Source organism: Gracilinanus agilis, chromosome 6 (assembly GCF_016433145.1).
Source record: "Gracilinanus agilis isolate LMUSP501 chromosome 6, AgileGrace, whole genome shotgun sequence".
In the NCBI taxonomy this organism is placed as follows: Eukaryota; Metazoa; Chordata; class Mammalia; order Didelphimorphia; family Didelphidae; genus Gracilinanus; species Gracilinanus agilis.
In genome coordinates, this window is record NC_058135.1 from 174,482,182 (window position 1) to 174,505,077 (window position 22,896).

Below are 22,896 nucleotides of genomic sequence, written 5' to 3' on the forward strand. Positions count from 1 at the left end.
TATATAGAGAGAGAGAGAGAGAGAGAGAGAGAGAGAGAGAGAGAGAGAGAGAGAGATAAAGAAAGATATATATTAAGGCTAGAAAAGAGCCCTGTGTATATATTATCTCATTTGGTCCTTCCCAACAACTCTGAGAAATGCTGTTTTACAAATGAAAAAACTGAGACTTAGAAAAGTTGCACCTGGCTCATTGCCTCACAGAGTGGTGGGTACATGAGGCTGAATGAGAACCGGAGTCTCTCTGATTCGACCACCCTCACTCCATTCACTACCCCATATTGTATCAGAGTCAGAGTTACAGAAATGTTTTTCTTTTGTTCTTATTCTTATATTAGGCCATTTTAAATCATTTTATATAGGTTTAATTGGAAATTCATCAAAATGAAGTATTTTCGATTAATATAATTGTTCCTTTACTTTTTTAACTATAATACTTTTAAAACCACAGGAAAAAATGGTTATTCATTTGTTTCTACCCTTATTCCTCAGCTCTGCATATTTTATTCTGTGACATTTATCCTAGAAAATTTATTTACTCTAAAATTCTTCCCCATGTAACTCCATTATGAGGAGGGTGAGAGCACATAGAAGCTTAAAAACATCATTTATTCATTCATTCATTCATTCATTCAATCATTTATTAATTCATTCTCATTTATTTATTCATTTATTTATTTGTTTGTTTATTTGTTTATTTAAAAGCCTTTACATTCTGATTTAGTAACTACTCTTAAAAGGGAAGGGTAAGGCCTAGGCAAACAGGATTAAGTGATTTTCCCAGGAATATGGACCTAAGAAGTATCTGAGGTCAAATTTGAACTTGGGATTTCCTGACTCCATGCCTGGCGCTCTAGCCATTGTGCTACCTCACTACCCTGTATATTTAAAGTAATTTCCAGGGGGAAGGGTATCAGGATAGGCTTCCTGAAAGAGGTTAACTTGGATTAAGTTTTTTTTTTTAACCCTTAATTTTTGGTGTATTGTCTCATAGGTGGATGATTGGTAAGGGTGGGCAATGGGGGTCAAGTGACTTGCCCAGGGTCACACAGCTGGGAAGTGGCTGAGGCCGGGTTTGAACCTAGGACCTCCTGTCTCTAGGCCTGACTCTCACTCCACTGAGCTACCCAGCTGCCCCCCTTGGATTAAGTTTTGAAGGAAGCTTGAAATTCTTTTTATTGGTAGTGAGAGACAACTGCATCTCAGGCTTGGGAAGAAGTTTGTGCTGAAGTCAGAAGACAGAAGATGGGATGGCTTGGGAGGGCTAGACCAAGTTTGGTTAAATCATAGAGCTTGTGAATGAGAGTGATATTCAATTGATCCTAGGAGAGGGAGGCAAAAGCCAGGTAATGAAAGGTTTTAAATTCTTAATGCAGAATTGTATTTTTTTTCCCCAGAAGCAAGAAGGAGCTACTAGAAAGTGGTCAAAGAGTAACACTGGTCGGCTCTGTAAAGGTTGAACTGGAAAGGGGAGACACACTAATGCATGATAACTAATTAAGAGGCTATTACAATAGTTCAAATGAGTGGTGATGAAAGTCTGAAGAAGAGTGATGGCTAGGAACAGAGAAGAAAGAATGGATATAAAATATATTGTGAAGTCTGAATCTGTAAGAATTGGCAACTGATTGGATCTCGGGGAAAGGAAGAATTGAGGGTGGCTTTGAGGTAGTGAATCTTTGACTAGAGAGATGGTGTCTTTCTTAACATAAATAAAGAAGTTAGGAAGAAGGGAGATTTGGGGAGGAAAGATGAGTTCGATATGGGGCATACTGAGTTACAGATACGTCAACCCAAGTGCTTATTATATGCTACAAGCTATTATTTTGCACTGGGTATAAAATGGCCAAAAATGAAGCAGACCTTGCCCTCGAGGAGCTTGCATTCTCTCAGGATGTCTCTGGGAAATTTGGTTCAACAGTTCAAATAGGCAATTGGTGGCTAAGGACTGGGATTCCATAAAGAGAATGGAACTTGATGTCTCACTCTGGGAATCTGCACAGAGCTGATCGGTTTATGAAAAGAGGGCATAGAGAGAAAAGAGAGAAGAGCACCCAGGATGGAGCCCTGGGGATGATATCATAGTCTAATCTCGCTTTTTGGGCCATCTTATTCATTGTCTAGGCAAGCCACACCTGCTAAGTTATTTCATTACTCCTCTAACTTAGCAGCCTTTAGGCTTAATCATTTTTCATTTTATGACTGTTGACTGAACCACCCTGTTTTTATTGAAGCTTCCCTGGGGCATCAAGCATTCTAGCTATTGTCTCAGCCTTGCCCACAGTAATCATTTATTTTTTTTGCCAGTCTAGCCTTTTCTCTGTAATGTTGTGATTTCTTTGTCTGTTATTCGTTTTTATTTCTAACAATTATTTTCTTTTTATTGAGCTAGAAATAGATTTACAGACAGCCCTTAAGCTCATAGATTATCTGTATCCTTTGTTTTTCACCCTGCTATATCTGCCCATTTTAGGGCCCTTGTGACTGCTTTCTAGGGAGATGTAGAGGAAAACTCAAAGGACATGGAGCCAAAAGACTTGTGGCCTTATGAGAAAGTCTTATGAACTCTGCAAGGCTCAGCTTCATCTCTTAAACAAGGAGAATGATGCTTCTACCTTATTAAGTTGTTAAAGGGATCACAGGAGCTAATGTCTATAAGGTGTTTTATAAATTGTAAAGCGCCATATAAGTGTGGGCTATTTTTATTAGAGGTGCATTAAAGTAGAAGCAAAGGCAGAATTTCACCATTGAGCTAGAAAGTATTAGGTGGGACCACAGAATGTTACAGTGATATTAAAATGAAAGCTTTTGCATTATTTGTGGATGCTCGATATTTGTGTTCCCCATGAAGAGGTGTGTCTATAGCAGTGATTCCCAAAGTGGGTGCCACTGCCCCCTGGTGGGTGCTGCAGCGATCCAGGGAGGTGGTGATGGCCACACTTTTTTTTTGTATTACATTCTATTCTGAGTTCAATAAATAGTTTCAAAATTTCCTCAGGGACACTAAGTAATATTTTTTTCTGGAAAGGGGGTGGTAGGCCAAAAAAGTTTGGGAACCACTGGTCTATAGTAAGATGGAAGGAGATGAAGACTTGAGTGTCTTGAACCTCTCCTATCTTTTCTTTCATCCTCTCCCTCATGGTGGCTTCCTGTTCTCTTCAAAACTCGTTTAGGAAGGATTGACTATCAGTGCGAATTTAATTGAAGTGTTACATCTTCCAGGTACATTTGCATTTATTATGCTTTCAGTGTGGGACAAAAGGCTTTAATGAGTAGAATTTCAGTTGTAGTTCCTGTACCTTCTGAAGGTTGTTTGGAATCGGCAGTGCTCTCAGATAATATGAGGTGTATTTCTCTGATTCTATTTATTCACTTAAGTCAAAACATAATCATAACCACATAGCATGAAAAAAGGATTTAGAGTCAAAAGGGACCTTTAAGTCCAATCTCCTCATTTAAAAAAAAAAAAAAAAAAAAGGATGGAATTGGAAGTCCAGAGAGATTACATAATTTGTTCAAGGTCACCATGGGTAATTAGCCTAATTTGAAGGGCAGGGAGTTGGCACAGTAGATAGGGGGACAGACCTGAAGTCAGGAAGAGTCTCTTTCCTAGAGTTCAAATCTGGTCTCAGGCGCTTACTAGCTATGTGATTCAAGTCACTTAATCCCGCTTGCCTCAGTTTCCTCATCTGTAAAATGAGCTGAAGAGGGAAATGGCAAACCACTCTAGGATCTTTGCCAAGAAAACCTCACATGGGATCCCAGAGCCCCCCACAGCTGAAAAATAAACAATAAGTAGTGGGAAAAGCCTGAATTTAGTCAGAACTGAATGCTACCATCATCATCTGAGTGACCAGACCTCAGCTCCCTCATTAATAAAATAGAGGTCAGACTAGGTGACCTCTGAAGCTTCCTTTCAGTGCTCAGTCTCTGCTTACATGTGCTCTCACTCCAAATCCATGCTCTGGGCTAACTTTTCCCAGCATACAACTGGACTTACCTGAAAATCAAGCTAAGCCAGCACCAATAATAGGTTTTAATTAAAAATTAATTATTTAAAGAAAGAATTAAGAATACTAAAGAATTAATAAAATTCTTAAATTTTTATGAAGCAATGTGATATGGTGGAAAGAGACCTAGGTTCAAATCCTACCAAATCACTCATGTTCCTTATGCCTCAGTTTCCTCACTTATAAAATAGAAGGATGGCTTCTGAGGTGTTTTCTAAGTTGAGAGGTCTCTGACCTTATGAATTTATAAATCACTTTCCTCACCTGATATGGGTTGAGAGTACAGCTTTTAACTGTGTTATTACTTAGGACAAACAAAATGACCTAATGTAGGTTAATAGTACAAGCATACTCTTTTATGGAGCTTCACTTTAGTACACTTTGTAGATATTGAATTTTTTTTTCAAATTGAAAGTCTGTGACAACCCTTTGTCATACAAGTCTGTCAGCACCATTTTCCCAACAGCATGTGCTCACATCGTGTCTTTGTGATACATTTTGGTAATTTTTTGTAATATTTCAAACATTTTCAATGATATTTTATTGTTATGGTGGTCAGTGATCTTTGATGTTACTTTTTAATTGTTTTGGGATCCCATGAATTGTGCCCATAGAAGACAGTGAATTTAATACATATTGTATGCATTTTGCCTGCTCCCCCTCTCCTCTGGTCTCCCTATTCCCTGAGATACAACAATATTGAAATTAGGACAAAGGATAACTCTACAATAAATGACCTTTAAATATTCAAGTGAAAAAGGAAGTCATTGGATGTGGCAAGCTTCATTGTCTTATTTTAAGAAATTGCCACAGTCACCCCAAAGCCATCAACCACTACCCTGAGCAGTTAGCAACAGTGAGGCAAGAGCCTCCACTAGCAAAAAGATGATGACTTTCTGAAGGCTTAGGTGATAGTTAGCATTTTTTAGCAATAAAATATTTTTAAATTAAGGTATGAAGATTGTTTTTTTTAAGCACAATACTATCACACATGTAATAGACTACAGAATAGTGGACACATAACTTTTTTATGCACTGGAAAACCAAACATTTCTGTGACTTGCTTTCTTGTGATATTTGCTTTATTACGGTGGTCTGGAACCACACCCCAATATTTCTGAGGCCTGCTTGTACAGATTTTAACTGTATGTTTCTGGGGACCAAAGCGAGGCTCTGAGAACTTGGCTGATTGGTCACAGTGATGGTTTGGCTGTGACTTGAGCCCAGCCGCTTCTTTGGATTCCAAGACCCATGCTTTCTCCACTATTTCATGGCGCCTATCATTTATTGTATCATGTAATAGGAGAAAACAAATGTATGGAAGGTTATCTGGGTGCTTTCTTTGACCGAGCGACATTTCATGGTGGTAGTGGAGGGGTTTTAATGCCTGTTCCCTTTTCAGTCTTAAGAAGGGGAGGTGGAGGGTCATGGACAAACTGGAAAACTGCAGCAATGCCCAGTTTCTGCTCTGTGTGTAATGATAGAATCAGCATTTCACTAGAACATTATGTTGCTAATGACTCGTTTCTTTTCTAAAGCAGCTTAAAAAATGATAACGGACAATGGTCTTAAGATGAAAAGGATAAAAAAGATGGAATCAAGTGAATGATAGATATACAGGCGTATCATGTAGTCATTGGAGTTTGGGGTGTAGATTATAATCTAAATCCATTAGGTAGAATATTTTCAGGGATGAGCTTTTTTCCCTTCTGCCCAAGAAGAGGCCATTTAATGGGTTTCAATTCAATATGTATCATTACCCATAGCTTAAGATCCTTCCTTTTTAGATTGAAATCTGTTTGAGGGCAAGGTTTGTGCTTTTTTTTTTTCCTTTTATCTTTGTATATACCCCGTGTCTAGAAAAATGACTGGCAGATCGTAGGCACTTAATAAATGGCAAATAGAATTGAAGCACTGTTTGGTCTTTTTCAGTTTCCTAAGGGATCTGTAGCAGCGACCAAGTTGAGAAAAGAAAAACATATAATGTGAACGGCAGTGATGGGGCTTCCTTAATTACAGATTCATTCGACTCCAGCCACTCTGTGGTAAGAGAGGTTTCTAATTAAGAATAGGAGTGGTTAACCTCTGGCTCAAGACTTCTTAAGCCACTTAGTAGGATTTGACAATCCCATTCATGCTTATAGTGGTGAACATTCAAGAAAACTAAAAATCTTGAGAAACCCGGGAAGGTTGGAGGCAATATCTGTGATGCTTGGACAAGTGAACTGGAAGCCCCTGAGATGAAAGCAAAGCCCGTTTTGTCATTGTGTGGCTCTTCCCATTGCCTACACAGAGAAGCACTGAACAAATGTTTCTTGAGTTACTGAATTAAATCAGAATACAGTAAGAAAAGGATATGGGAGTTTCTAAGAGTCATTCAGAAATAAACAATACTGTACCTCAAAATGGCCCCGGCTATTAAAACCATATCCTGGAAATAAACTTCCTCTTGGCAAGGACTATTTTTTGTTTGACACATTTCGTTTGTTTTCCTGTGCCAAGTATGTTTGTGCAACTTTGCAAATTAGAATTAAAAACAGATTTTTGGTGGAAACTGGGCAGAATAATATTTTATGTCGCATCTGAAGTATGTGAAAGCCAGTCTGTCAGAACAGAAAGAATAGATTGTACCAAAGGGCTTCAGGTCCTGAAGATATAATGCACAAACATCAAGAACCTGGAATTTAATGGATGACTTCTTTTAAACCAGATTGGTGATTTCTCTTGGATAGGGATTTACCAGTATGGAAACTCCTTGTACCAAAAAAGATCAACACTCACTCTACTAGATACCATCTGTACAAGTTACCTGGGGCATCATGGCAGAGTTGAATGACTTGCCCAGAGTCACACAGCCCATGTGTGTTAGAAGTTACATTGGGATCCAGTTGTTTCTGACTCTGAGCCCAGCTCTTTCTCCACTGTCTATGAAAAGCCTCATCTCTAATGGATGATAATTTACTTGCCCTGTTATGATGCCTGACCCCACTGAAACAGGAGGAAGAGAATGGTGGGTGCCTTTGTCCAAGGAAGTGAATTTTGTTATTCCTATTGGCCACAGATGGCATCTTAAGATAGTAGAAAAGTAGCTTATAGTAGTTAAGTCCCTAATGTGAAAGTTTACATGAGTCCCAGGTATCTCATGCAGTGCCTCTAGTTATTAGGAAACATGAAGTTGCAATTTTTATGATACTTAAAAAAAGATTAATTTACACATTCAAATAGTTACTAATATATTGTGGAAAAGGAAAAGATAAGTTAATCAGTAAACATTGATTAAGTATCTATTGTATGCCATATGCTGTATTAAATGCTGGGGATGCAACTTATGTGAAGAAAAACAGTCTTACCCTCAAAGAATTTATAATCTCTTGGGGAGGAGGGCAGGGAAAACACATAAAAGGAGGGAAGAAAGAGGAGGAAGAGGGGAGACAAGAGGGGGGCGTCATTTTTCCTAGAGTTGAGTCTGGGTGGAGAAACTGATGTGGAGGGGCCAGTTTCTCTCCCCTTGTAAAGGAAGAGTTGGGTACTTCAGTCTTCCAGTCAGAGAGGGAGAGCAGGTGGCATCCATCAGTGTAGTGGTGAGTTTAGAGGTGATGAACTTATCCTAGGAAAGGCATCTTGTAAGTTGAAACTAGATGGGGCTGCCAATGAAGTGGAGAATATTCACTTTTTTTCCATTTAATTTGAAAGGTCACATGTTTTGATCCTCTGCCCCATCTGAGGTACTTTTTAACTGGAATAGAAAGACAAAAATTAAGTTAGTTCTTGCCCTTAAGGAACTTACATTCTAATAGGTTCTTAATAAATGCATGTTTATTGATTGTGACAGTGCAGTTCCTACATGACTGTGTAGCTGACGTTTGCAGAGAGGAGATAAGTAGGATATAGTACAATGGAATTGGGAGGCAAAATCATTTATTGAATGTGTCCTATGCCCCAAGCACCATGCTAAGCAAAGAGAGCCCTCTTTCAAAGAGCTCCAGTTGTAATAACAGGGAAAAATCACAGATAGTTCAGTTGCAGGGCAGATCATCTCTGACCTTTTGGAAAGCAGTTAGTGAAACTAAGGGTTGAAGAGGACTGAGGACTCTGGTGACCTCAGAGAGGAATAAGGGATGGGGGGGGGTGTCTGGTATCCAGATGGCCGGGGGCTAACAAGGACCTTATGAGAATTGGGCTTTAGAGACTCTGGTGTAAGAGGAGAAAGGCTGCCTGGGACTTGTTCCTGCTGGCCTCAGGTGCATACAGGTCCTGAGCCAAGTAGAGGAGATGGTAGCTGGCTCCCCACGATGGCAGCCCATGCTAGACTGTCCAAGGTGAGAGAGGGCCTAGTGAACCAATAATCTTGGGCTCTAGTCCTGGCCCTCGTAATTTTTTGGGGGGGCACGTTTAACATCTTTGGATCACAGGTGTTTTAGCTGTCAAATGAAGTGGTTCGACTTGTGAAAAATTATAAATTTATTATCTAAATTATAAAAAAAATGAATTGGGATATTTCTTGAGAAGTGGTTCTCATTGACCCTCCAAAATAGTTTGCTTTTAGTGCTCAGTTTCTCTCCCAAGCTATGAAAGTGGGTTTCTTCCTCCCTTCTTTTGTCTTTGTGTTAAGGATTACAAGGTTAAAGGCACCTCACTGGGCCGGCTTTTGTTACGGACTGGATGGAGAGCTGCTTTTTATTTATCTGTAAATAAAAACTATAAACAAGAGACTAGGAAGTCAGCCAGCTTTAGCTGTCATGGTGGTCCACCAGATGGGGAGGAGGAAAAGGTGTGGGCATCCTCTTGAGATCCCTCTTCTTAGGATGAGGGGAGTTGAGGTCTCTGAGGCCACTTCCTGCGTGTCTGTTTTCCAATCAGAGATGGTTAGGAGGAGGGCTAGAGGATGACATCAGAAGGGAAGGGATGTGCATGGGCATGTGCTACAGAAAATCGTTTTCTCTTTGCTTGCCCAGCTTGCTGCTTGGTTGCCCACCCTCACTCTGGCCCAGCTCTCCTGCCTGGCTGCTCTTTTTCTTTTGGCATCTGTTCAGACTGCTAGAGTTCAGTGTTGAGTGGCTGATTGATAAATTCGTATTTTAAAATAAAAAAAATAGCCTCTAGGGAATTTCATTCATTACAGACTAAATATTCCCTCAGATCTTTTCCAGCTCTAAAATGCTATGATGTATAACTTTTAAATAAATTCTTCCATGGGCTTATTGAATTTTTACATTATAGGGTCAAAAGATGAAATAGGTAATGGAGGTTAAAAAAATAACTATAGGCCATTTACTTATGCCATATTCTGTCTTCCTCTATGTTTTCTTATTTTAAAAAAAAACCAAACCATACCTTCTGTCTTAGAATCAATATTCAGTATTGGTTCCAAGGCAGAAAAGTGTAAGGACTAGGCAGTGGAAGTTGAATGACTTGTCCAGGGTCATACAGCTAGGATGTGTCTGAGAACAGATTTGAGCCCAGGACCTTGGCTCTCAGTCCACTGAACAAGTAGTGACCTGCCCCTTTCCTCTACATTTTTAAAGTGTGAATGGACTTCCTTTCAGCCATTTGCAGAACTATTCTAATAGTTTATAATATTATATATATTAATAAGTTTTATTGTATATTATATAATATATTAATATAATATTATAATTCAGCTTATAATAATTCAGAAATATTTAGTAGACACATCAGTATCCATTAAATAAATAAATGAGGAATTTATAGAAATGTTCCTATTTAATTTTTCTATTAGACAATAAAAATAATTCCCTAAAAAAAAAAATCAAAGCATTATGGGATGTATAGACTGAAACAGCAGTTTGGTTGAGTGGCTGTTTTTGGAGCACCTTCTGCATTCTGTTCCCAAATGGCAATAATCCTTAATGGGCCAGATCTCACAAGGTTCAACTTCTCCCTGGGTAAAAATTAAGGATTTGTGAAGGAGCATTTGCTTTCTGCGGCCACCTTTTAGTGATCTGAAGCAGTAATTTAATTAACATGGCCCTGTTGGCCTGACAGTATACCTCCCAAAGAGCTTACTTTACTGTCTGGGAATGCTCTCCCCACATGCAGTCACAGCATCTGGACCAGTGCACGTTCTACATTTACTGCACAGTTTCCACAATAACCCCAAACTGGAGGTGCTCCATCAGGTTCCAGACCCGCATTTAAAAACTTTAGAAACTTATGAGAGTTAGGAAGATGGCCATTTATTCGCCATCTTTCCTCTATGTTGTAAAAATGAGATAGCCTGCAAGTCAGTCATTTGTACTAATAAATGTTCTCTCGTTTAAGACTAGCCAACCTAAGCTCTTTTAAAATAAGCAGGCTCTCTCTTCAGGACTGTGAGCCATTTGAGTCCCTACCACTTGAATCATTTCCTCCTTGCTGCTCATTTGACATTTTTGAATATTGGGCATCTTCTTCTTATCTTATGATATGGTTTTCTTCTTACTTGTGGAGAGAGAGAGAGAGAGAGAGAGAGAGAGAGAGAGAGAGAGAGAGAGAGAGAGAGTGTGAGAGTGAGAGTGTGTGAGAGAGACACACACACAGAGAGTGTGAGAGAGAGAGACACACAGAGAGAGTGAGAGAGAGAGACACACAGAGAGAGTGAGAGAGAGAGAGACACAGAGAGACAGAGAGAGAGAGAGAGAGAGAGAGAGAGAGAGAGAGAGACAGAGAGAGAGACAGAGACAGAGACAGAGAGAGAGACAGAGAGAGAGACAGAGAGAGAGACAGAGAGAGAGAGAGAGAGACAGAGAGAGAGACAGAGAGAGAGAGATGAGGAAATTTGGGTGCGGGGTTGCCATCTCTACATCACTGTCATGTTTTCATATATTTCTGTATACACATTCTGTTGTCCATGGGGATAATTGGTCAAGTTTTCGGGAATGATTTCTTTAAGGACTTTTCGAAAAATAAACTTTGTCAAAGGCACCGATTTGGCTTGTTCAAGGAAAACCTAGCTTTAGCCTCTAAAATAAAAAATTCTGTTTTTCCAACTTGGGGGGAAAAAAGTGCATGTGTGCAGGAAATGCTTCTAATGTAATTGATATTCCCCTTGTTAAAACTATGTTGTTATTGGACAGATTCCAGCATGTGTTCTTTTCCTTATTTTTAAGAAAGTATTCTGCTCTCTGCCAGAATATACACAGATATAATCCACTCATATCCAGAACAAGGAATTAAAATAAAAAAAACCAACTTGAACTGCAGTGTTTCATTTTATACAGTGTAAAGTGTACCGTTACCTTTCCTTGAAAATTATGGCCTGTGTGAGGATTAAAATAGAAGTTATACATTTAATCACATTTATAGAAATCAGAATTTAATTAGAATTTTGCTGTTGTTTAAGTTAAGTAAAAACATTTTAAAGTGGTTTGGTTAATTTGAAAAAATTATGTGATGTTGAGCACTAATTGATGGAGATGAGTGAACTTTACCAGTATAGAATTTTAGAATTAAAAGAGAACTTTGAGCTCTTTTGTGGTAGAAGGAGGCCCAGATTCGTGGTCAGAAGACACAGGTCCAAGACCCGACTCTGCCTCTTACTACTGGGCCATCTTGGGCAGCCTCTCAGGGGCTCCATCTTCTCTTCTGTCATGTGAGAAGGTTGGGCTAAATGGTTGTTAAGGTCCCTACCAGGGCTAAATCTGGCATTTCTTGATGACTATGATTTATTTTTTTATTTACCTTTAAATTTTCTTTATTTTACTTTAATAACACATTTCCACATGAGTTTTCCAAAGTTATATGATTCATTCATGTTGGCTCTCTGCCTTCTTCCCTTTTCCCTTTCCAGAGTTGATAAGCAATTCAGTCTGGGTTATCCATGTATTATCAAGCAAAACACATTTCCTTGATGACAATGATTTAGCTCAACCTCTTCATTTTATAGATTAGAAAACTAGGAGGAGCTGTAATCAATCATTCAATAATTTATCCAAAGTTAACCCAGTTAGGCCCAAGATCAGGACACAGATCGTCCAACTCACTCCTAATTCACTTCTTTCTTCTATACTCCTTTAAACCTAAAGTTATCATCAGTTGAAAAGTAACTTGAAAACAGAGGTATTTGTTTTTCTCTTTGTTCCAGTTCCTTAGAAGTTCTATTGCAGTGACAACCAACAAAACAGTTCCAAATCTGTGTGTATTAAATCTTTTTTGGTGGTGTGTAATAGTCTCTTAAAGTGATTGAGTAAAGCCTAATCCTGCCGTGATTTGTTGCCAACTTAACTAATTGAAGGAAATACTAACTTTCAGTTAAAAGTTAGTGAAAATAAAGGTGTAATTTTTTTCCCATCCAACATTAGAGATCCTCTGAAATCTATGCACAGATACTCTTGGAACCCAGGTTAAAACCCCCTGTTCTAAAAACTTTGGTATCTACAAAGTCCTTTCCCATTTTAATCATCTATCCATCAGCATTATTACAGAAGGGCAGTGAGGTGGCACAGTGAATGGAGAGCCAGTTCTAGAGACAGGAGACTCTGGGTTCAAGTAATACATGTCTAAGGTCCTTTTTCTTGTGACAAAATAATATATTATGTTTATATACTATAATTAGCTCAGCCATCCCTGAATTTATAAGCACCTCTTTAGTTTCTAGTTTTTTATCACAATAAAGAAGAGCTGATATAAAAAATCAATTATTCAATAATTTATCCAACGTTAACCCAGTTAGGCCCAATCAGACATATATTATTTTGCCATAAGAAAATAGGACCTCAGACATGTCCTAACTGTATGGCCTTGGGCAAATCACTTGACTCTTATAGCTCTTCTGCCTTGGAACCAATACTTTGTAACGATTCTATGACAGACGAGTAGAGTTTAAAAAAAAAAAAGAGTAATGCATTGTGATAAAATACAAAATGTTCTGGACTAGAGTTTTGAGGTTTGTTGTAAACTTTGCCATTATTCAATGAATATGGCCTCAGGCAAGTCCTAGATTGCATAGTTCTCATCTCTAAAATGAAATATTTGAACTTGATGATATCTAATGCCACTTCTGTCTCTAAAGTTTATGATTTCATTAATAGGAGTGATTCCTAGACTATAAAGTTATTTTTAAAAATTAATTGAATTTAAGTTTTATTGATGCTTTTTGTTTTTACATGTCATTTCCAAATGTGTCCTCTCCCTCCTTCCCTTCTGTAGTGACAAACAAAACCAGTTGAAGTAGTTAGTTTCAGATGTTTTTGAAACAAACCCCAAAGTTATATCTTTTGACTGTGTTTCAAATAATTAAAAACCTGCTTTCTATATTCTTTTGCATGTAAAGTTATTTAAGTCAAGTCAACAAGCATTACAAGTAGAAAGAAAGAAAGTTTCTGACCTCAAGAAGCTTATAGTCTTGGGAGAGAAGAGAACATATAAAAATACCAGGTGGGCGGTCATGCTAAATGAAGTTGGGGGTGCAACCTAGAGAGGAACCAGCCAGCAGAGGGAGAGGCTAAAGGGGTGTCAGATATTTCCATCAGAGAGCAAATTCCAGACTGGAATGAAGCTTCAGGATAAAGAGCTCGGGCGGCACGGTAGAGGAAATCTGGAATACTGCAACTCCTCATGAAAAGTCCTTTTACCTGCAATGAGTTTGGACATTTATCCAGTTCTAGAGGTTCAGGCTTCAAGGTTCCCAGTAACTGTTTCAGAACATCCTCTAGTTAATGTTAACTGTGTACCTCGAATTTTGAATTCATCATTCTAATTACCTTATTCAGATTTTTTAAACCCATCAACAGTTAGGCTGGAGTTCCACAAGGCTGGTTAGAATGGAACATTTTGGCACTTGGACAGCAGTAAAAAGTTAGCCAGACACTGAGGACTTTCAAAGGATGGCCAGGTTTTAATAAACTTTGGGGGTCTGTACTTCCTTTTTCTAACAAAGATATTATACTAAAGGATCAAAAAGGGATTAGCTCCAGTCTCCAGCAGGAAAGAACAATTAGAAAATTCATGAATCTAGATTCTGTTCAAGCTTCTAGTAGGAAAGATAATCATTTGGTAACTTTAGTGAGATTTTGACGATTATAGATGTTGATAACCTAAATTCCTTCTAGTTAATTCAAGCAGATGATCACTTACAAATTAGTGATTTACCATGGCAGTCAAAGTCCTCTGCTATCAGGCTCCAGAGCAGCTTTTTAGCTACTCTGCAATCACCCTCATGCAGGCAGGGTCTCTTTTTATCCCTAGACTACTGCTGGGACCGCCACTTGCCACAATTCTCTCCCTATTCCAGCCTGTCTTCCACTTGACCTCCACACAGCCAAGTGATTTTCCTAAACACAAGTCTGACTACATCACCCCCTACACCCACACTCTTAATAAACTCCACTGGCTCCCTGTCACCTCTAGGATTAAATAGAAAACTTTCATTCAAAGTCCTTCATAATCTAGCCTCTTTCTTCTATACCTTTCTAGTATTACCATTTTACTTTACATTCCCTACCCCTTCTCTCCCCCAAACTAATCCATCCAGGGATGCTAGTCTCCTTACTGATCCTGGAACAAGACACTCCATCTCTTGGCTCTGGACCATGCCAGCATCCCTAGAATGCTCCCTCTCCTCATCTTTGTTTCCTGACTTCCTCAGCTTCCTTCAAGGCTCAGATAAAATCCCCCCTTCTACAGGAAGCCTTTCCCAATCCTTAACTCTTGTGCCTCCCCTCTGTTGATAATTTCCTCTTTTTTCTGCACATAGCTTATTTGTAAATATTTGTTGGTGTGTTGTCTCCCTCGTTGGGAGATTGTGAGCTCCTTGAGGACCGGCTTGATCTTTGCCTTTCTCCCTATCTACAGCTCTCAGCTCAGTGCCTAGAACATAGTAGGTGCTTAGTAAATGCTTACTAGTTGTTTGACTGATATTATGTACCTCATATCCAACTAATCCATTTACTTTCAGTTTCTTGAACTATTTCCACATTCTTGGAATGTTCTTTTCCCTTCTTCTCTGATTCTGCCTATTAAAATACTTCCCATTCTTCAAAATGAAGCTCAGAGATTACCTCCTTCATGAGATTTTTCCTTTATCTTCCCTCACGGGAAATAATTATTTTTCAGAGGATATCTTAGAGCATTCTGTACTTTCATATCTACTTCACTTCTAATTTATTTAATAAATTTCTATAATAATATTATAATACTATACCCCTTTAAAGGTGTTGCTAAAGCTTTTTCCTCATAACCCTGAGAGAGTACAATTTTTATTCCACCCCCCCATTTTATAATTGAGAAACAGTGACTCTAGAAAGGTTAAAGCATTTTACTCTGTATACAGAAGCAATTAATAATTGCTTATTGAATAAATGGTAAACTCCTTGAGGGGCAGGAATCAACATTTCATCTTTGTGTTCTCAGCAACCTTGGGCAATGCTTTTTCCTGGTGAAGACAATTGATATCTGTTGAACTGAAATGAAGGCAATACGCATTAAAAATCTAATTAATGTTTTCTCAGAAGAAAAAAAAGCCATATAATCTTAGAATTGAGATCTCAGAAAAGAGATCCATCTAGTCCAACCCATACTTGGATTAGAAAGTGGTCACCAACCTTGCATTGGCTTAAATACTATTGAGAGGGAACCCCAATGCTTTTCAGAGCCATCATTTATTTCACTTTTGAATAGCTTTGGTTTTTAGGAAATTTTTCTTTACATTAATCCTAAATTTACTTCTCTGTGACTTTTACCTATTGAACCTGCTTCTGCCCTTTTGGGCTAAGCAAAGCCATATTTAATCCTTGAAGATAGTTACCATGTTTTCTCTTTCTTCTACCTCCCAGTTTTCTTTCGCTCAGAATAAATAGCCTCAATTTCTTCACATGACATGGTTTCAAGGCCCATTGCCATCTGGATGATCCGTCTTTGGGAGCCCCTCCAGCTTGTCACTGGCCTTCCTAAAATATGGCTCCCATACATGCATAAAAAAAGAGAAAAGTGTTTTATTTTTGTTTTCTCTGATATAGACAGCTACAAAAATAGCTAGAACTTCCATGACTGACCTTGCCCTATGTGCCTCATTCTGGAAGGAAGGCAACATATTTTAAGCATCCCACTAGGTGCCAGTCTTTTTGTGCCTACTATTTTATAACTCTCATCTCATTTGACCCTCATAACAACCCTGGGAGGCAGGTACTATTTTCATCTCCCTTTTACAGATGAGGAAACCGAACTAGAAGTGTGTGAGGCCAGATTGGAAGTCGGGTCTCCCTGACTCCAGGTCCAGCATTCTATCCTTGCACCATCTAACAGCATCTTGAGGAGACTTGGGTTTGGATGGAATGTAAACCCTGGCTGTTTCTAATGCGTTTCGTGTGCTGGCCTATGAATAGACAATGTGTGTCATCAGATAATCCAGCTAGCCAAGTTCTGAATCATTTGAAGGCTGGCCACCAAGTGAAGAATTGTTTGGCCACAGCAACTCCTGAAGTCAGCTGTCCAAGTCACAGAGGGTTCCTCCTCTGCAAAGGAGGCAAAATATCTGTACTTATAAAATCTCAGGTCTTTGAAGAATACTCTGAGCAGAATTCTCGGAGGGGTCTTTTTTCTTCCCCTCCCCTTAATAGCATGTATGTCTCCCGATGGTCTAGGGCCATTGTTATTTTCTTTGTCAGGGCACTCACAAAATGTGGTCACAGCATCATGAAATGTGGCCTTTTGTCACGAGCAAGCTTACAATTCACACCATTGTTACTCGCGCTTCTCTCTGCTCCACAGTGGGAAAAAGGATGAGGTTGTTCAGGGGCATGGAAACATGACAAGCCGAGCAGGCAGAGCAAACCCTTTCACTGGAGGAGATGGCTGGGTTTGTCTCCGTCTTCTGCATTTGCTTTCATGGGTCTGAGTTTCTCTCTTCTTTCCTGCTGCCTTTTCAGCCGGCTCACATCTTGCTCAGTGGAATGGGGTGGCTCTGGCTGCGTTTTGGGGTGATCCAAGGGGTGGGGTCCTGAGGATAGGCAGGAGAGGTTTACAAAGAGAGAATCAGAAAGCAGAACAGGAAACACACAACTCTGGCTCCAGTACCAGATTGGGGATATTTCTTTTTAATGTAAATGAAAACCAGCTCTCCCTTTTGATGTTTGCCAAAAATGTGTGGAGCTTTCTTAACCTCCCATCTTTCCCTGAAGACTTGGGTGTTTGGGGAAGGGATGAGTCAAGGCTTGAAGGCATGATTCGGTGGCACCTAATTACAGATGGGAATGTATTTTTTTCCCTGTCCTTGTGGTGACCAGGCAGCAGGTGTCATTTTATCTGGCTGAAAATTCAACCCTTTCTACTCTGATCAGACTCTATTTTCTTCCCTCTGTTGTTCTTGAAAACCACGTGATTTAAATGTGTAAAGGGGTGTTGAACATGGAAGGCAAGAGAGGCTTCACTTTTTCTGTTCCCATGGTTGGGGGGGGGATCAAATATTTCACTTTGGGCAATGCATTTGTCTGATCTTTGTGCACTCCATTACCACAGGATTCCTGTGCTCTTGGTCCCTAACTCAGTCTCTGTAATTTGAAAAAATGGTGGCAGGACAAGCTTGTTACCTAAAAGGTGGGGAATGGGAAACCCAGAAAGTCTTTGGCATGATGGGTAGTTTCCATTCAAGATGTCCACTGCTGAGCTGCCACAGGGCAAAGCATTGTGACTGGGGGTTCAAATGCTTTTGGCAGATGAAACCTGCATTGTGATTGAGCTGTCCCTTCAAATTTCTCGGAATAGGTTTTGTGGATGTATTTAGAAGGAAAAAAACAAAACCCTGGGGTACTGAGAGTGTTAACATTAGTCTAAATAAAAGCGCTGCAGTTGACTTTGTAGGAAACCACAGGTCAATTCTACAGGTATTTATTCGTGAAGCCAATGTCTTGTGGCACAAAGAGGGAATGGAAGGACTGAATTCTAGTCCTGGCTCTCTTGGAACTGCTCTCATTTCAGCTTGTTTCTCTGAAATGAGGGACTAGACTAGATCTCAAAGATTTTTTCTTTTCTAGCTTTCAAATGCCATGATTTTTATTATGTTTGAGGCTGAGGCACTGTCAAGAGGATAAAGAAGTTTCAGAGTCCAATTGGGAAGACAAGATTTAGAAACATCAATTAAATAGCCATTATTGTTCATTTGTTTTTCCAGTCATATCTGACTCTTCATGATCCCTTCTGGGGTTTTCTTGGCAGAGATGCTGAAGCATGTGGCCATTTCCTTCTGTAGCTCATTTGACAGATGAGGAAATGGAGACAAACAGGGTTAAATGACTTGCTCAGGGTCACACAGGCAGTGTCTGAGTCCAGATTTCAACTTGGGAAGGAGGTTTCCTGACTCCAAGCTAAAACTATCCCCTGCCCCTCCTAGCTGCCTTAAATAGCAGTACCAGACAGTTGATGATTAAATTCTAAAATGAGATCCAAGAGAGGAAAAAGATAGGAGTCTCAGGAAGACAGATATCTACTGCCTTCTTACCGTATCTTCCCTCAGCACTGGGAGTTATTCCTCTTTGGTTTCAATTAGATTGAATAGTTTTGGGTTTTTAGCTCCCAGGCTTTCTTTAATAGAAAAGAAGTAGACAAAGGTCATGTCTTTTAGTGCTAGAAAGGAGGCAAGTACTGGACCTTTTATTTCATTGGTAGAGGGAACCTGCCAATAAGGAAACTTATTGATATAGAAGGGCCCCTTCTATGCAGGTCCCGGTCTTAGAGCTGAAATGACTGGTCCAGGATCACACAGTCAGTATATGTCAGAGGCAGAACTGAACCTATATATTCCCAGTTCCGAGTCTGGTTTTCTTTTCACATGCTGATAACATAGCATAAAGGTTTTTTCCCCCCTTTTTTTCTGAGAAGTTTTTTCTTTTAAGGTTTTTTTTTTTGTTGTTGTTGTTCTAAGATTTTTAATTGCATTAAATAGACCTGTGTGTGTACTATATTGATCTGAATGTAGGCTGTATTTTTTTTTCTTCTTCCCTATTTCCTGGAAAAAAATTGTTTATATAAAACTTATACCCTATAATTATTTTTCGGTGTATACCTAGAAAATAATTTTGTATTTCAAAGAAATTTTATTTTATGCATTCAACCTGTGGTCAAACTTATATAGAATAGAATGTTAGAACTGGAAAGGCACCTTGGAAGTAATCTAGTTCCCAGAGTTACAGAGGCATGTCTATGGTACAGTGGTTAGAGGACTGGACTTGGGGTCAGAAAGATATGAATTACAATCTAACTTAAGATACTTAGCTGTGTGATCCTGGTCAAATGACTTCACCCCTGCCTCAGTTTTCCCAGCTGTAAAATAGAGATAATAATAGCACCTACTTCCCAAAGTGGTTGTGAGGATCAAATGAAATAATTATAAAGTATTTAATATGATGCTTAGCATTTAATTGGACACTTAATTAAGTCCCTTCCTTTCCTCTTTCTTCTCTTCCTCCCTCAGGCTTCCCAAGTGTGGAGGGGTTCATCGACCTTGAAGGGGGGAAAACGACATCTTTATTTTCACTAATCTTTCAGTGGTATTTAGCATTTCTTTCAATTATTTAAAAACCATATGGGGCAGCTAGGTGGCTTAGTGAATAGATAGCTGGGCTTGGACATCTTGGGTTCAAATTTGACCTCAGATGCTTCCTAGATATGTGACCCTGGGCAAGTCCCTTAACTCTAGTTGCCTGGCTCTTGCTGCTCCTCTGGAGCCTTGGAACTGATCCCTACTATTGAAAAGAAGACAGAAAGCAAGTTGGTTTTTTTTGTTTGTTTTTGTTTTAAGAAAAAGGAGTCCACTAGCTGTATCACACTGCAGAACGGCAAAAAGAAAAGATTAAGAATCTCTTGGACTATAGTTCGCCTGAGGATTACCTTGTAGATTATATCTCTTAAGAAATTGAGACCCAAAGGAATTGAGTGATTTGCCCAAAGTCACCTAAGATGGGGGGGGGGGGGGAATGGAGCCAGCCTGTGGGAGTTGGATGTCTCTTGGTTCCAGGCTAGTGCTGTTTCCATTCTTCTATGCCAGTAGTAGGCATGGCACTATTGTATCTGGGACTATTTTGAGTTATTGAAACCCTGATAGTTTTGTGGACTTAGTGTCTGAAAACCACAGCATCTATTTCATTTAGTTTGTTCCAAAAGGGATTATCATATGCAGTAGGTAGTTTATTAAATGAAGGCTTCAGGATAATTATTCCCTATTGTGCACTGATGGCTTTTAACAAAATATGAAAATGAGAGTGATTGTTCAGGAGCGTCCCCCCCCTTTTTTCATTTCATTTCTTTTTTTTTTTTTTTGAGTTTTTAGCTTCAGCCTTCTGTATCAAGAACTTGAGTTTTGAAGGATTGGAGAATGCACTTGCTTTACCATTGTATACTCCCTGGTACTTCTGGGATTCACCAAGGTGTACAGAATGCACTAAAGGAGTAGTTGTTATCAGCAAACTAGGTCTGAGATGTTCTTTGCCTGGTTTGAAAAAAACAGTTATCTATCAATGGGGTGATTCGTGGTATCCTCCATTCATGTCTAGTCATCTGCCAGAAAATGGATGAGTCTATTTTCACTGGAGTATTTCCCCATATATACCATGTTCTTTCTTTTGTTCTCTTTTGATCTTTCTCCCTCTTTCTCCATCCTCAACTTTTGCTCTCTCTTTTTCTATCTCTTCTTCTGTCTCCTTTTTGTTCTTTTTTTCCATTCTCCCTCTCTAATAGTGTCTCCCACTATTCTAATTAATAATTCCTGGTCTCCATATCTTAATTTTTAATTATTAAAAGCAAAAAGTGGTTCAGAGAGAGAACGAGAGAGAGAGCAAGAGAGTGAGAGCAAGAGAGAGTGAGAGAGAGAGAGAGAGAGAGAGAGAGAGAGGGAGAGAGAGGGAGAGAGAAAAGTACCAGCTATCTCCTCCATGAGCGGACCCCATGGTCTCCTGAGTCCCTGGTTTCAGGGAAAAAAAGAGGATGACTTACTCTCCCTTTCATTGATTTATGCCATGGTGTCCCTTTCCCAATCCTCTCTCATTGAAGGTCTCCGGCCTCAATCAAGAGCTGGAGCTTCTAGACACTAGGAATAACCATGCAGAGTTTAAAATGGCTTCACAGTGTATGGGTTTCCCAATAAGGTGGCTACCTAAGAGAATCCTCCTTTACAAATAAAACAAAGAAGTTGTCTCCACCCTGCCAGTTTTTACCAAACACAAAAGATGTAGAAGAAGGAGGGAGGACTCCATCCTTGGCTTCAGGAAGATGAAATTTGAGCTCTAGCCCTAAAATCAAATATTTTTTAGTTTTAAAATCAAAAGGTTTTTGAGGGGACCAAAAAGGGGTACAAATTAATCTACATCACTTACTCTTCTTTCTCATTCAGAGTATATATGATGTTTTCTAGTAGCAGTGGAGAGATGGCTGACTCCATGGTCTGGAAGAACTGTGGTTAAGTCCTGCTGTTGACATGTATTGGTTCATTGATTCTGGGTTTGATCTTTTAGTGCTCCCAAGTAATACTCTAAGTCTTTATGAGGTTTTGATCTGCATTGCTAGAAGGAATTCTCTCACTTGGACGTCCCTATCCTAATGTACTCAGTGGGTCGATTTCAGATTCCTCTCTCTCTCCAAAGAGGCACAGTGTTAAGCCCTGGAAATTTAAGGTAAAAAGAAAACAGTTGTCTTTGGAGTGCTCACGTTTTACTGGATGCTACCTTCTTTAGGAAAACTCCAGCCCAGAATATGCCCTCTGGTATCTAAACAAGCTGAAACTTGACCAACCCCATCTCCAACAAAGCCACACTGATGAGGAGATCAGAACTCAGGCCTCCCCAGGACCACAGTGATACAGTGTAATAAAGGTTGCTTCCTCTCCCTCTCCACCCTCCTCTCCCCTCCACCCCCAATACTGCTCATTGACAATGGGCTGGCTTCAGTGGATTCATCCCCTATGTAGAAGGAAGCTGCCACATTCAGAATTTCTTAGCCCCAAGTCACATGAATATTTTTGGTGACTGTTCTTCCATATCTTTTCCTGGACTCCTTTGAAGTTGTGAAATATAATTTCACATTTGAGATGCTATCTGAATTTTATTTTGCTTTTGAAACACATGGAGCAAGTTGATATTCAGCCCGCGTTCCTGTGGGTGATGAGCCTCGCTTGCCATGTCCAAAGAATTCAGAACAAGCTCTTTGCCAAAGCATTCTTGTGGTTTTCCATGGGGCAGATCTGTGTGTTCATGAATTTTTCATTGTAGCTGCTGTTTTCCATGGCTAATTAAAACATCTGGCTTACATTTTCTGGGAACATAGAATTTCTTTTCAATAGAGAATAAGTAATGACCTCAGCCCCTTCCTCAGGATTGGGCCAGAATGTAGAATTTCAGGGTATTTTTTTTTTGGAAGGGAGATGCTGTTGTTCCTTAATCACCTAATTTTTATTGAAAAAAAATTTCAAGTTGCTGAGCCACATGTTTCTATAATCCATGTGTATATTTTTCTGTTGTCCCTAAATATGAATTCATGTAATTGATTCTGACCTTTCCTCCTCAGGTCAGAGCTATGGATGAGCTGCTTCTGTTTGAAGGCCAGCGTACTGTAGTTGGACCTGCCTAGCTGTGGGATAAAAAGGCTGAATGGGAAGTCCATAGGAAAAAGCTACTGAGAAAGTATGTAAGTGAAGGAAATCTAAATATGTGACTAGACAAAATAGATTTGCTGAAGTATAGAAGAGTTATATTTTTCATAATTGCTACTGAATACTTCTGAAGTGATCTTCATTTGTTTCCAAAGGTGAAGGATTTCCCTAGTACCTGCCCTCCCTCCCTCCCCCTCTCCATCTCTCCTCCTCCTTTCCTCCCTTACTCCCTTCCTTCTTTACTTCCTTCCTTCCTCCCTCCCTTCTTCCTTCCTTCCTCCCTCCCTTCTTCCTTCCTTCCTTCCTTCCTCCCTCCCT

General features: G+C 39.5%; 1 protein-coding gene across 1 annotated transcript in view; it reads left to right on the forward strand.

Annotated features, from left to right (window-relative positions):
• The window catches only part of APBB2 (amyloid beta precursor protein binding family B member 2), a 429,171-nt gene that overhangs the window by 64,319 nt on the left and 341,956 nt on the right, over positions 1–22,896 (forward strand). Inside the window, exon 2 of the mRNA XM_044681113.1 lies at positions 22,494–22,613. The gene's annotated coding sequence lies outside the window, so the exon portion shown is untranslated. The remainder of the gene's footprint in view (positions 1–22,493; positions 22,614–22,896) is intronic.